General features: G+C 39.1%; 1 protein-coding gene across 4 annotated transcripts in view; it reads right to left on the bottom strand.

Annotated features, from left to right (window-relative positions):
• The window catches only part of LOC119653660 (aquaporin AQPAn.G-like), a 232,047-nt gene that overhangs the window by 97,956 nt on the left and 119,665 nt on the right, over positions 1-14,426 (bottom strand). Inside the window, exon 1 of one of the 4 annotated variants that reach the window (XM_038058485.1) lies at positions 11,542-11,683. The exons of the other annotated variants lie outside the window; for them this stretch is intronic. The gene's annotated coding sequence lies outside the window, so the exon portion shown is untranslated. Of the gene's footprint in view, positions 1-11,541; positions 11,684-14,426 lie in introns of those variants that run through there. 4 annotated transcript variants of the gene reach the window in all.

Genomic DNA, 14,426 nt, shown 5'->3' on the forward strand with positions numbered 1-14,426 from the left:
TAATTTTTGCCGATGGACAGCTATAGGAAAGTTGAAGAGACCTGCTCAATGTGAATCCCCACTGAGATTAGCAAACGGTAGCTAGGCAAGATGTGATGTCGAAAAATGGACGGCATTTGCAAAACACCTGAAAAAGGTATTCCTCCCCCACTTCCTGGAGATGAAGTTAAGACTTCCAAAAATATCCATGGCTACATCGAAGAAAAGCGTTTCATTTAGAACCAAACAAGTTGCTCGAGTCTTTAAAGAACAAGTGGAGCCAATCTCCAGGATCTGTCCTAATCACGGAAAAAATGTTCAAGGAACTTCAAGGTATCGTAATCATGCACGTGACTCACACAGTCTACGTCTGGCCTATTTTCCCAAGGCTTGGAAGGTTTTAGAAGTTACAATGATTCCTAAATGTGAAAAGGATCAAATGCAGGTTGTGTCCTACAGGCCTACAACTCAGCTACTCAACCTCTCAAAGGTGTTTGAAAAACAATTATTTTCATAAATTTTACCGCATCTAGTAGAAAAGAAAGTAATTCCTCAGCACTAATCTGGCTTTGGAAAGAAGCATGGTACAATTTAACAAGTTTGCAGGATCGTCTCTGAGATAAGGAGTTCAACTGGGGGATAGAAAGGAACGGTCTTTTGGATGTGGCACAAGCTGCTTCCACACAACACAGTTTTTTTGGATTTTGGAATCTTTCCTCTTAGAGTGCAAATTTCGGCTGAAATACAAAAGCGTCTCGTCTCGGGAGTACAACATCCACGTTAGAGGCCCTCAAGGTAGTGTCGTTGAACCGATACTCTACCTCATTTATACCTTTAGTAGATCCAAGGTGATCTGATCCTATTCTGATAACTTCAAAGTTTGCAGATGATACTGCCGTTTTAAGTATCCAAACCAATCCTCAAGTCTCATTAAAAAAAATTTACAAATCGACCTAAAACAATGGAAAATTCGCATAAGCGAAACCAAGTAGTGTCTCGTTACTTTCACCCTAAAGTGATAAAATTGCTTTAGGGTCTCAATCAATGGTGTGACGATTCCTCAACAGAATGAGGTGCAGAATTTCGATTTTCCCCTGGATAAACGACTAACGTGGAGAAAACATATTAAGACGAATGCAAATGAAGCTGAGAAAAAAAATTGTATTGGTTTCTAAACAAAAACTCAAAGCCGGAACTCGACTACAAACGTTTGCGCTGTAAAAGCCGTCATAATGCCAATATGGATTTACGGATTTTAGCTTTGGGGTTCAGTGTGCGTATCTAACATCGAATTGCTACAGAGAGCTTAGTCCAGGATCCTGCAGATGATCACCGGAGCACCTTGGTATATGAAAAATGAAAACATCCATAGAGACCTTGAAATTGCTCCAGTAAGAGAGGAGACCTCATTCCAGGTGACGAAGTACAAAGGAAGATTAACTTTCCATCCCAACAATCTAGTGCCGGTCGATTAAAAAAAATGAACATTCTAGAATGTAAAGAAAGACATACAAAACGCTATAATCTTACTTTGACAATAATGTCTTCTACGGCCCTGGCGAGGAATACATCTGAACTTTAGTTCTAAGATTTTAAAACTTATTGTTCATTTCTACTTAGAAAGATTCAATAAAGTATATGTAATCCAACAATAATACCCCCACTTAAATCTGGTGTCGGAACCAGCACCGCCTTCTGAAAGTACAAGCACAAGGACTTTAATTTAAGACCCCACATTACTATACTCGGTGGAAAAAAATTAATACCCCACGTTAATATGTATGGGACCCCCGCCCCCATAAACTCAACGTGGAACGATGATGTTACTTGGGGGTTCACGTTTGCCACCTTCGCACCAAATTTAATATCAATAGGAGTAGCCATTTCTGAAAAAAGCGTGCCTGACAGACGGACAGATAGTAAACCGCTTTTAATAAGGTTTTATTTTACAAACTAGCCATTGCAGATTTACAAACCCGGTTACGTTGTGGAAGTCAGTTCCTGTATTTTTCTCTATGGTTTAACCTATAGAAGCAAAGTGATCGAAAGTGGGTGATAATTTTTAAAGGAGACCCTTCCAGTACTTTCTGGACAATTGCTGTTTAAAATTTTCTTATTTAATATCTTTGCGAACTTTGATTTTATGTTCTTCTTAAGGTTCTCCTATTATGCAATTCGGAGGGAACATGATTCAGCATATGATTTAAGCTGCCAAAAACACAAGCCATTACAACTCTAAACTCTTGCAAGTAAAGTATTTTTTGCAGCGGAAGGCAATCACTTATACAAGGCACTTCTTTGCGGGCAGAGTCGTGCAGCTACTTTCCCCCAAATTCCGGTAGTTAGGTATAGCTCCGCGCTCTTGGTTAACAAAAGTCAAATTGGTTTTCTTGCCTAAAAACCGCAAAGATTGTTGTAAAGTCTGATAGTTGATTTGACCTTGTCAGAAATGAAAGATATGGTGATATTTATCTCCGTTATAAGTGAAATCATGGAGGGAATATTGGAAAACGTCTGCGTATTGGTTGCAAGATATGGACTCCACATATGTCAACTTAACCAAAACGGAGCTAATGCTAATTGCCACCAAGCCAAAGGTACCTGAATTCGACTTGCAAAGTATATAATACAACCAACCAACCAACCCCATCAGGATTCAAAGGACCGCGTATGTTGGTGCTACTGGAACTCTGCAGTCCTGTTCGGCAGATGCTCGCAATGTACTTCCTGCACCTCCACCCCCTAAAGTGCTGCCCGACTACTTCAGCTCGGATGCTCAACAGCGAAAACCTACGGCCACATAATATCCTAGACAAAATACTTTGGAAACTCTGGGCATTCCCAATGGATTATGCCGCACGCAAGCCAATCTTCAAGAAGAATTGATGAGGATTGATGTAAGTTTTTCAATCAAGGCGGGGTGGAAAACAGGCGACGTGTTATAAGGTTACGACTCAGTATTCATCACCACCGATGGATTAAATACGGCCTGTGGAGTCCATACGGGAGTTTTGTCGGATATCCACAGTATGAGAGAGCACAACAGAGTTGTACGGTTTTCCCTGATTTGCAATGTATTTCAAGTGGAGTTTTGCTGTTGACAGTCCCTTGGTAGGTGCAGTTGGCGTCCCGCTGGTAACTATCAATATTCGCTAACTTCAGATGGTGGAATATTTGGTCCTCCTATATCAAAACCCAATCACGATAGCTTTTGGAGCAGACGCGTGCAAATGCGTATTGAATTTCAGCGGTTTGCATGGGACACTGGCCTACAGTGAACAATGCGCTACTAGAGTGCAAATTATCATAAAGAGATGAGGAGGTAAGGAGATTCTGCGAAGTTTACGTCGCGGTAATTACCACGTAGCACTGTCAAGAAAGCTCCTACAACCATATGCGAGGATTCAAACTACAACAGGCTGAAAAAAACAGAAGCTAAGGAAAATCTAAGAAGAGCATAAAATTGAATAAAGGGTAATCCTTCTATGAAGAAATAAATTCATTCAGGATAAGCTCGAAATTTAAAAGGATACCGGTTCAAGAACGTAACCAGTAACTTGATAAACTACTCTTTTAGAATGGAAGGAAAGGGGGAAATGAGGGAATTGCAAGCTATCTGCTTGAAAAGTACTTGCCACGTACGCACAAATCAACAATTCTGGGTCAGTTTCGAAAATGTCACCCCTAAACCAGGAACTGGTCCTTGGTATGGTACACAATTTTGTGCCATCTAATCGAGTAAGATAGACTTTGACTGATACAAATATACATGCCAAGACGATATCATTCTTGACCTAGTCAGATACTGGGTCTGCATATTATATATGATACTGCGGACGCGTTATTGATACATCATATACCAGCAACCTGGCGGACTAAAGACGAGGCTACGTCAGGTCTTCTTCAACAAAGAATCTGCACACTTTCTGCTTTAGAAGATACCTTTAGATTTGCAATCTCCTGGCATAAGTTAGTGGAAATAATATCTAGAAATCAAATGCATCATCTTTGATAATTTTTCCTATAATTCAATACTTCATTCGCATGGTACAATGGTCGGTTTGGTTAAGCAAAGAACTAAGAGGAAATGGATGTAACTTAGTTTCATTCTCTCTGCATCTACACAAATATCGCACCATGGATTTGAGCCTTTACTTGGTTACATTGCTGTTTCTGCCTACGAGTTTTGAAAGGAAGTAAAGCAGATTTCACGCAACACTACAATGACGGTTCACTTGCCCTTTTGATTGTTTTCAAGTTCAATGCTGAAACACTAGCACTAATTCAAAAATACAATTAATTTCTTTCGGGAGGACAAATTTTAGTAACAGTTCGTCGTCTAGAATCTCCTATTATTGCAAGGATTTACTAAGGACTGGACTGACTCTCTTGAGCCAAATGAATAACCATTCTAGAGAGCTCTTAAACGCGAGAAAATTTAGAAATTGAGTTTGAGTAGGGTAGGAGTTAGTATTACAGCCTTGTAATGACAAAGAATTAGCTTTTGCATTACAATGTTAACTTGACATCTGGCAGCATCATCTGAAAGGGAAATGGGAGTCGAACTACTTTTCACTCCTTTGAATATTCCTAAATCATGTGGGTATCTTCTATCTATCTATCATGTCTTTGCTTAAAAGGAAAGTAAGGAAAAGTTAACTAGTAATTTTGCTGCACTTCTCTCAATTTGCCATCTATTTGGAATGATTATATAATGTCTCTGGACATCTTACTTCATCGCACTGCATGCAAATTGTGGAGTCGTTGACCCACTACCGGTTAGTCCGAAAGCAAACAACAATGACTTCATACCCAGACCCCTTAAAAGTCCATTTAGATTCTAGGATTACATCTGACCTTCCAACGGTTGCACGCTTAGACAGTAATAAACGTTACCGAATACATAACTCCACTGATTAGCTACGTAATTTGAACCCTCTTATGTATATGTAGGAGCCTACACGCCGATCTTTATCTTAATACGTTTTGCTCATAGCAAAAAGTTAATTTTAATTTACCTCGCAGTTCCTCAATGCAGCCCTCGCCTATTCATTCATGATTTTTTCAAATAAAATTTGCGACTTTTCAAATCGTTAAAAATCACTTAAACTCTAGTGAAAGATTTAAGAGACAAATGGAAATTGGTGGACGGAGTACTCGGCATCTTTTTAAATCATTTTACATTCTGGGAAAGATATTTAAACAATAATTTACGTCATGCCCTCAAGCATCAGTAGAAAATCAAGTTTACTGAAATGTTGGATTGAGTATAGGAAGCACTCAAGGGATGTCAGCTTGTATTGAAGAAATGTTGTCAATGTTGCGTACATATTTTATGACGAATTAGATTTCAATCTGAAGTGAGGTCAAGAGCAATGTCTAGGAATCAACTGAATAAAGCAGCATTTTGTTTATTTCGCGTGCTTCAATCGAAATCTCATTTACAAACCCATGCGACAGTATATTATGACCAAGATTACCTAGAAATCTACCTCATCATATTCAAAAAGTAATCTCAGTAATTGTGAAAACCATTGGTCTTGGAGAACTAAACATTCAAAAGGATAATGAAGGCCTCAGACCGACACCCCTACGGCACTATGGCAGTTATTCTATAGCCTACAGAAGCTTTGTTTTGGACAAGTGAAGTAAGCTTTTATGATTCTTAGCAAATGAAGCAACGTATTAATCTCGCATCATGCATCCATTATGCGACTTCAAGTAACTGAATTGAACGGTTTCCAAATCGAGGCTGATGACCACGTAGTACCTTTTGCCATTGCTTCTTCGTCTCATTCTTTCGATGGCATTTTGAGTGAAGTTTGTGACTGCATGTGATTGCTTCGGTAGTGGCACGGTAGTGTATCACGCTCAACTTACTACCGCTGCGTGCCAATAAGCATATCGCATGGCGTGATGATGGTGGGATCCGGAAGAACAACCACTAGCAACTGAATCTTAGACTTCGGGAATATTGTTTCCCTCAAAGAAGGCGCTCTTTTAGTGATAATATAAGTCTGGCGCTTCATTAGTTTTGATTCATCGGCCTGCGCCAGCAAGTTTCGATGCGTTTACCATGGGGGGAGTTTAGTCACTATTTTTCGAAACAATACTATACTGTGATGCCCTATCTTCTTAAGGTTAACTGCAACAAACCTCTAGGTTCTATTCAGTCTGCTGTGTTGGTATCAGCATCTTACTATCAGACATTCGCTTTTTAGGCTATCGATTCTTATTGTCCATTTGCTTGGCCAAAGAAGCATCACATGGCCTATATAGGCCATCTATTATATAAAGGGGCATTTCATCCAAAATAGATGAAATAGTGTGGAATACACCTTAAGATGTCCACGAAAACCTTCTCATTCAAGGTTTTGGTGTTTCATTGCGTCCTCCTTGTAACATTGCTTTTCATGGGACCTCGAGTTTCGCTTTACCAGCTCTTAGAGTGTCGCCCGAGGTTTATTGAAGATAAAGTATTTGCTAACCTGCAAGGATAGTATACATGATAGGGTACCGCTGACAAGATTGAAGTTCACTATCACCTATCGTATGCAAACAAAATATTATGCAGTATAACTGGTCCTTTTTGCATTTAATACGAATGGAAATTGCAACCAAGGATAAATGATGATCAGTTTCTGCAATCCACTATAAACGCATGTAGTATTATTTCGTACTACCTAAGTGTAATTTAATTAGGAAGCGGAAGAACTAGATATATCCAAACCATGCATTTTCCTATGTGGTTTTGTCAGGCAAAGTTACCCAGTAGTTTGTGGGGACCAGCAATAATGCAAACATTTATACCCGTTTCAGAGTTTGAGATTTAGATAGGTTTCGGTTCTAACAGTTTCATTCAAAAACTACATAACACACTGTGAATCCAGCAAAATTTTGTAGTGGGTCACTAGTTGTTTGACATAAAGATCAACATTAGGCCTGCCTTGTTCCTGGAGATTGATCTGCTTTACCCGGTTAAAGTAATCTTCGGTACTGATTTCATCCCAATCTTCATATCAAATTATCGTTTCGTAGGCATAGCGCCTCATGGTTGCCTCTTGGCCCAATACATTACAGTCTCGGCTTCAAATGGCTGTTGCTCTGAAAAAGTAAGCCGCCTTTTTCTGTCTGTGGTGAAAGGAAGGAAAGGGTACTTTCCTTTGCATGAGTGCTTTCCAGTTTTTGCCTTCCTCTGAATACACTCTGATGGGCCCTACCTAGCTTCGCTTGAACTTTGCGCGCTTGGATATTGTTCAGAGACTTTTTAGAAGCCTTTAAGTTCCAATTGGCAGCTTCTCCTTTTTAGTAGTTTCTCAATATTTGTCGATTCTCACGGGGTTTTCCCTGTGATTGCTATGTTTGTAACATTTCCCTCTTTCTTATTTTTTTGCCAGTCTCTCAGCCAACATCAATTCAATTGAAAATAATTCGACCTATTGGTGTAAACTTTGATCTAAACGTGACAGTCGACAACATTATTTGATGAATTTCGATTTTGAGCCGAGTTTCAGGTGAGCTCTCATATATGAGAGAAGAAGTTATTTATGCCGCTGGATTGAGACCTATTATGTAAATTCCTTCTCAGCTCACAGTTTCTATTACTACTACAGGGTCATCAGTAATGTGGTATATATTGTTCCCTGTTATGATCAATTACCAGTCGGTTTCATATGGGGACATATACTGGGGACAATATACAGAGAAAGATTGTGGTCAAGATGAATATCTGTATATATAAATATTAAAAAAGGTCTTGCATTTTTAGCATATAAAGGAAATTGAGAGTACAGAGGCGATAGTTTACATAGGGAAAGTTCTTCCTGCAAAAAAGGAGGGTTCCGCGAATTTTCGTTATGCTGCCCCCCAGGACAAGTCGTGGACAATTGATAAAGGGAGACCGAAAATGCAAGTTATACACCGGAATAATTCTTGTCGATAAAACGTTGGCCGAATTGTAAATTTATAAGAATGTGATTCGGGAAGCAAAGAAAGCGGATACTAATATGTGAGTGGCCAATTACAAAGATCATAATGATAAACTGGGCACTCGGGAGGGAGAGACATTTATGTCTATTGACTTATCGAAAGCAGACACCAACGCGTACTTCCGCAAATTCTTCCGGCATTTTAGGCAATGTCATCTGCCACCGCTATGGTTGTCCTGAGGTAGGTGAGGCAGGGACCCTGCTGATTGAATCAACACCAAAGAACCAAAGAGAACCTTCAGGTGATGGCACCAGGAAACGCTGTATTCACATTGGGGGAATACCTCAGCCTGGTTATTGGCGATTAGTCCCTTAGTGGGAGTTTTATTTTATGTGGTTACGTCCCCATCGCGGACAAAGATCATCGGGGCTCAAGCGTAGAGTTGCGCTTACAACTCGGGTGTCGTACTCCGTAGTTCGGTAGAGATTTTCAGGTTGCATCCACCAGTATGGATGTCATGCACCCACTAAAAAATGGTACTATTGTTGCTTGTCACCGGGGGCTCTGACTGTGGTCACAAAATCAACCCGTGTCTTAAGAAATGTATAGGATTCGGGTTAAATGGCGCATGTAACTATTAGTACCATAGAAGTAGAAGAAGTAAGTAGAAGCAGCATGAATTGTTGACATTGCACTGTAGAAAGCGCAGAGTTAGGACCCAAAAATTCTGACTTATCGAGTTTTTCAACTGCGTTCCTGAGGAGAGTAGATCACCATCTAACTGGCAAGAAAGCCCGACCGTTTTATTATGAAAAGAGAAGGCAGTCTAGCAAGATGTTGAAATTACCATCCCATTCGGTTGCTATCCCATAATATGGAGATTACTGCACGCATTCTAGATAATCGAATTCCCTAGATCGCTCAATCGACCATAAACCAAGCCGGGTTTGTCAAGAAGTGTGCAACTAGTGATGCAATACACCCTGCGCAGTCACTAATAGTGAAACATTGAGAGATGCAATGCATTCTTTACATTGCATCCCTGGATGTAAAGAAGACGGTTGGCCGTGTGCCCTATAAACATATCTGGTATGCTTCGTTGTGTCGGAGAAATTCTTGTGAGAGGTTAAATTGCTCTACTCTACTCAAAACAGCCTTGTGCCTCTATCGGTGCTTATAAAGGAAACACCCAATCGCTAATCTAATTAGATCTTGCTATGGAGATTGTCACATGGGACATGCAGTGTCCAATACCTTACAGCGAATTTAGGACATATGTTTCAAACAAATGACTAATAGATATCACTGTGTATAAAGGAAGATATATAAGGAAACTGAAAACTGAAATTGAACCGAAAAGCGGAGCAAATGTTTATGAATATGGATAGAAGTAGAGATGGATCCCACGAGAATGAAATGTTAAGTCGGGTCAATTTGAGCGTAAATAAACTCAGGTTACTACAGACGATTAAGGGAAGGTGAGCTTAACAGTTAGTATTTGGAATGGTCTATCAAAGGACCCTTTGGATGGATTATAGAAGTTATGGCCTGTTAAGCAGTCACAGGACACTATGAAAACAGCTAGGTTAAGCAGAGAAACAGGTCAGGTTCTTGTCTACCAAAATGTCGGAAACTGTCGAATTTCAATTTATCTGTCAAAGGGATCATTTCTGTAGATGGACGAAGAAAGCGTTGGGGCTACGAATTTCTTCGCAATTTACTTTTTTCGTAAAGCTTAAGAGTATTCCTTACAACGAAAAAGAAGGTTGAAAATGGCTTCCAAATCGTTTGCATAGGGTACCTTGACAGAAGCTATCACATATTTCCTATAGAGCTTCAAAGGCAGCTCGCCAAAAGACTCAAATCAGTACTTTTTACAATCAATTCAATTTGTTTCCCTGTAGGATATTTCAGAGAGGGAGGATAAAGGCTTTCCAATCAAAATGCCTCGTTTTAACCAGAATACAAGAATAGTATATGTGTGGTCTACAATTATTCTACTTTTCTTCCTAATTTGGGTATCCAGTCAGGTTATTGTGGATGATTTCCTTCCAATCTCTCTGGATTCCACGGAAAAACGGAGGTCCATGATGTTTCTTCTTTACAATAACCGTTTTTGTTTAAAGTGACCGTGTATGATCCATTTCTTATCTTCAGTGATAATTCGTATAAAAAATTGTTTATTTCGAACTTGTTAGTTCGCGAAATCGATGGAGTAAATTTTTGCATTCATATCATGTGACAACCATGTTTTCATCGAATCTATCTGGGAGTAGACGAGTTCGAAAAATTTTGTGAATTTCAACAATTTTTCGTGTCGCTGCGTCACTTATAATATTTTTTAAAGCCTACAAACTTAAATGACACGAATTTCTTCACTGAACTCACTCATTTTATTTGGCACCAAGAATATGCTGTGGGTGTCAGTAAGAAGCTTCGATAATCCTGTCAGCTTTTGGGAGGCTCGCTTGTGGATTGGCCTAATACGTTTTTAGAAAATTATTTATTTATTACTGAGTTTTGAAACTTTGGGGCAAGGGTTTCAACCCTATTGACTGCAAATAGCTGATTCTTCTTTTTGCGCGGGAAGACGTTGTTGATAGTAAATTTAAAACTTAAGATTTTTAAGACGAGCGGTAACTTCAAAATTCAGAACCAGACTAAGGAGTAATATTAACTTGGATTCATATAACATTTTACTTTAGGATATTTTACTGGCTGTGTCAACAAGGCTAGAAGCGGGAGATCAACTATTCTAATATCAGACATTCTTAAGTAACCCTGAACCGAGAGAAATTGATCATTGTCAATCAGGTGGGAAGATGTTACTGCAAATGATTGTGATTTGACACCGTTTACTACTCCATAAAACAACTGACAACAATACTCAGTTGATTAGATTTACAATTTTAGCGATAAGTTGGCCATGTAAACAATTTAAAGGGGGAGGAAACATTACGTCATGACTTCATTCTGTTTTCATGCCTAGCCATCTTTTAAGCCTGGAAATGAAATGGCTAGTATCCACAACGTAAAATTACAGAATTTACTTATTTGTAGGAATTAATTGGCATCGGAAATTATGCCTCTCAATCATAGTAAAACTTCTGTGCTTTACAGATTGGCAAAATGATGATCCACAAATATCTTGCGGAGAAGCCCATAGCTGCTATAATTGCAAAAATGCTTTTCGTATCTCTCAGAGCAAGATTAGCTGCCTCGAAAGAAAAAAATATTAAAAAAATAGTTAATTAAATAGAAATTGTATCAGGACCAGGAGAGCGCAGGAGGAAGATGATTTCTGAGATTATATCACTCAAACTGCGTAATTCACTTGAAAAGTGGTAAACACACAAACCAAATGCGTCAGGAAACTTCAAAATGCTTCGCGGGGTATGAAGTTCTGCTAGGAGGAATATCGACAATGAAGCAATGAAAATATACAGCCTGAGAGGATTTCGCGGTACAATAGATGACAAAAGGACTCGTTACGATCATTGCCTTTCGCAAGAATCGCTTTGAATCACTAAATCAACAACTGCTTAATACTATTCATCTTATCACTCATATAGTCACTGAAGAATCACAATTAAATAAACGAAAGTAAAGTATGTTAAGGAAATGTAACAATACCGGTTAGGATGAACTTTCCGCCGACTTCAGCTGTTGCCTCGGACTAAACTAAAACTAAACACCCACGAAAACAGACGCTTATTTAAAGAGGAGACAGATTCAGTTACGCAGAAATATTTAAAAACCGAAGAATCCAAATCCAAGCTCGTTAGTATAGATAACCACTCGACATTCTGATGCATATCAAAATTACGCACATATGACGTAGCAAGCTTAAGCGTATCTATCACAAGCGTGGCAATGAAACAATTGGCTTTCATGTTGGATAATGCCTCAAATGCGTGTATGAACCATTGTTTTCAATTTGGGCCCAGTGCACCAATTCTTGAAATGACTTTCAGATGAGACAATTTTTCCCCGCTTCAAACATCCATGTCAGGTGACTTAACACGTTGATTCCCCATGATACCCACGTGCTCACAAACCACACTGTTATCGACAGCTGAAGGTCGTAACCTAAATCTTTCCACATTCAAAACATAATCAGCATTTCTGCTTGATGTCTAATGGATGTCTAGTTTTTATGGACGCCCCTTCTAAAAAGTAGAAAATCCCATGGAGAACCTATCGAGCCCCGCCTGCAAATATTCCAGCTCTGATTGAAATATCCGGTTCCGAATGCCAATCATTTTTTGATTAGATCGCCACAGTTTAAATGATGCTAGCAGGGGATGACAAAAAATGGGACGACGTTTTCATCACTATCCCTATCTATGATCTTTGATATGTTGATTCCTCATAATATACCTGTATGCGTTCCGTCCTTGATTGACTCTGATTGCAGCTAGATGATAAGGAGGAATCAATCAGCATGTTAGGCAGTTGAACTTCGCTAAATAAAATGAGGGATTCAAACATACATTTTGCATTTAAGTGAACCAGGAAAAACTAGGACGCTGGAAGAAGCCGCTGGATTGGCGCTGTTACGGAAATAAGCAGGGAGTTGCGGGTAAGTCGGGGAAACTAAGAATATAAAAATGTTAGAGATGGTTCCGACTTGACATTCGAACCGGATGAGCGTATGGAGGAAACTCCGGTGATGGACTGATGCCACGATCGTCTTGTGCTTCCTTATAGAATAATGATAGAGCAGCCGAATGTTTGAACCGATATATTAAATTATTTCCTCTGATCAGTTAGCATTTTCCACTCGAAAATACATAACTTAATCAATAAAGGTAATTGCCACCGTAAGTAAACCTCAAATGCAGTTTACGACAATTATTGACCTATTTCACGTGTTTCCTCCAATGCCTGATTACAATCGATTGGGTTGTTGCAGTAGCGAACTGCAATCCTCATTTTGCCTCATTATAATACAACACATTTTTCTCCACAGATATTTTCGTTTTGTTGTTCATAATTCACTTGCATTAACTTAACACATTTTCCCTTGGGATTATTAGAATTTTTGTTGTTTTTTGTTCAGCCCTTGTCCACTTCAGAAGACGAGCCGATCGGGTGCGGTATTTTGCTCGCATAAAGGCCTGATTTGACAAACTTCTAATATTTCTGAAAATTGTCATGGAAGTAGAAAATGGTCATAAATGACAATTAGTATTGGCTATGGCCGATCACGCAGGTACAGCTATCCCAAGAGTAGAGAAAGTTGGGAAAATTTATCGTGTGAATCCGCCAGCGCCTAATTGTGACTCCACTGAAGGTCAACCATCTACCCGCGCTTATACACCTCTGTAATAGTCAGGCTTGGTAATGTGGTAGAGGGGAAGTGCTTTTTTTGGACGCCTCAGTCCTTTCACGTAATATATAAGCCTTCCCATGTTTTGTACGTGATGCGTAAGGATGGATCAGAATCTGAAATATGAACGGAGAAAATACGAGAAGTTACGAGAACGCACGGGAGCCAAAATTCGGAAACGAACAAAAAATGGTGGCTCAACCGGACTTTTGGAGTCGGAAAGACTCGTGAAGGGAACGCTGAGTAAGAATAATTTAAACGTCATTCGTTATTCTTTCAAATTAATTTGCAAAATCAAATTAAGGTACTTCAAATGCTTCTCATTTTCAAAATATTTTGTTACAAGAACGAGACAGTTTATATGTCAGGTATATGTAGATACCAAAACTCGCACTCGGGGTGGTTATCGTTTCATAAAAACCTGAACTTACCCCTTTACAAGAAACCCCAAGACTTGCTGTTATATATTTGTTATGTTCTTGCTAATTGGCATACTGTGAATCTGAATTGAAGGCACATGCCTGAGTACAAACCAGTAAAGGATTCCGATGGGAAAGAAGCAAATAATACAAAAAGCTTCGGACATATGCAATATTCTCGAAGAATTCTAATTTCGCAAATATTACAATCACCAATCATAATGATTTTGAAAGTTGGAGCAAAACATATATTTAAAATACTGTCTACTAATTTCTCTCTTTTCCTCAAATGCTTGAAGGCTCTCTGTACGGCCGATAAATTCCAACTGAAGATTTGGTTGCAACCAAATCCACTTTTCCTGGCTTCCTTTGCTTGATTCTTGCCCTACACAATGCTTCACTTTAATATATTAAAATAAAATTACATGTTAACTATCGATACTCTGAAATCCAACCCCCTAATTCCCTGCATATATTCCACGACATAAGGTAGTTCAGCCACACCAATTTACTTTATCTGTACTTTCTACGGAATCAGAGAATCACTCAAGTCAAAGTTTATCCCTAATCCTATCATCAAATCACACAAAAATAAATTTAACCCCGAACTTAAAATTCCTTCACACTAATTCAATTATAATCCTTTCAGGATTACTTTAATCGTTTTTTCTTACTTCCTAACCCCTTTATAGTTTTCTCCGTTTTTCATAGCCTCACTATCCAACTGTCTTCGCCTCGATCCAGTTGATAGGCCAGTTCCCTCAGGC

Source organism: Hermetia illucens, chromosome 4 (assembly GCF_905115235.1).
Source record: "Hermetia illucens chromosome 4, iHerIll2.2.curated.20191125, whole genome shotgun sequence".
In the NCBI taxonomy this organism is placed as follows: domain Eukaryota; kingdom Metazoa; phylum Arthropoda; class Insecta; order Diptera; family Stratiomyidae; genus Hermetia; species Hermetia illucens.